Source organism: Rhinopithecus bieti, unplaced genomic scaffold (genome assembly GCF_001698545.2).
Source record: "Rhinopithecus bieti isolate Rb0 unplaced genomic scaffold, ASM169854v2 scaffold_574, whole genome shotgun sequence".
Lineage (NCBI taxonomy): Eukaryota > Metazoa > Chordata > Mammalia > Primates > Cercopithecidae > Rhinopithecus > Rhinopithecus bieti.
The window spans coordinates 5,189,728-5,190,481 of record NW_016803605.1 but is presented as its reverse complement, the minus strand read 5'-3'; the positions used below and the strand labels follow the sequence as shown (position 1 = coordinate 5,190,481).

Here is a 754-nt window from a genome sequence, read left to right as displayed (position 1 = left end):
GCGCTGGGGGCCGCCCCCGCGGCAACTGCAGGAGGCCAGGGCGGCCGGGATCCGAGGAGCACTTTCTTCCCCTTGATGGTGGGGGCAGGGATGGAAAATTACCTGGAGAAAATGGTGGCGAGTGGTGTTTTTAAGCACGTAGATCATTCCAGACGCCCAGGTCTGGCCAAGCCCCAGGATTCGAATAACTGATGCTTGACATTGATTTCAAATAAATTTCATGTCTCTGTCTGTATGAAGTGGTTTTTAACCCTTTGGGGATCCAAGACTCCTGTGAGACTGACAAAAGCTAGAGGCCTTCTCCACCCCTCATCCCCCTTCCCGGAAAACTCACCCCTGAATCGCACAATTTCGTGCGTAGACTCACGCCAGTATTTAAGGGAAGCACCTACTATGCGCCACTCACTGTTCCAAGCGCTGAGGATACAAGAACTGAACTTGGCAAAGTTTCTACCCCCTGGAGTTTACGGGGCAATTTTAGATCCTCCTTCGACCCCACCCCCAGCCTGTCTTCGGATCTGATTGAAATGTAATCATCGAGTGTATTTTGGATTTGGATTAGATGAATAACCTGAAGGTTGTGGGTTCTCTTTTTTTTCTTTTTCTATTTTTTTTTTTTTTTTTATTTTGGAGTTCTGCCGAAGTAGTAAAGCTCGTTAAAATACATAAGATGCCCACCCTTTTCTGTTGTTTTTAATCGCCATGGTTTGCAGATTTAATTAGACACAGGCGTGCAAGCATCATCTCCGGATCT

General features: G+C 47.2%; 1 protein-coding gene across 2 annotated transcripts in view; it reads right to left on the bottom strand.

The window, feature by feature from the left end:
- CDK2AP1 (cyclin dependent kinase 2 associated protein 1) overlaps positions 1 to 354 on the bottom strand; it is a 12,178-nt gene extending 11,824 nt beyond the window's left edge. Inside the window, exon 1 of one of the 2 annotated variants that reach the window (XM_017889999.1) lies at positions 335 to 354. The gene's annotated coding sequence lies outside the window, so the exon portion shown is untranslated. Of the gene's footprint in view, positions 1 to 102; positions 269 to 334 lie in introns of those variants that run through there. The other variant, XM_017889961.1, reaches the window with a different exon arrangement.
- Positions 355 to 754: the final 400 nt, after the last annotated feature.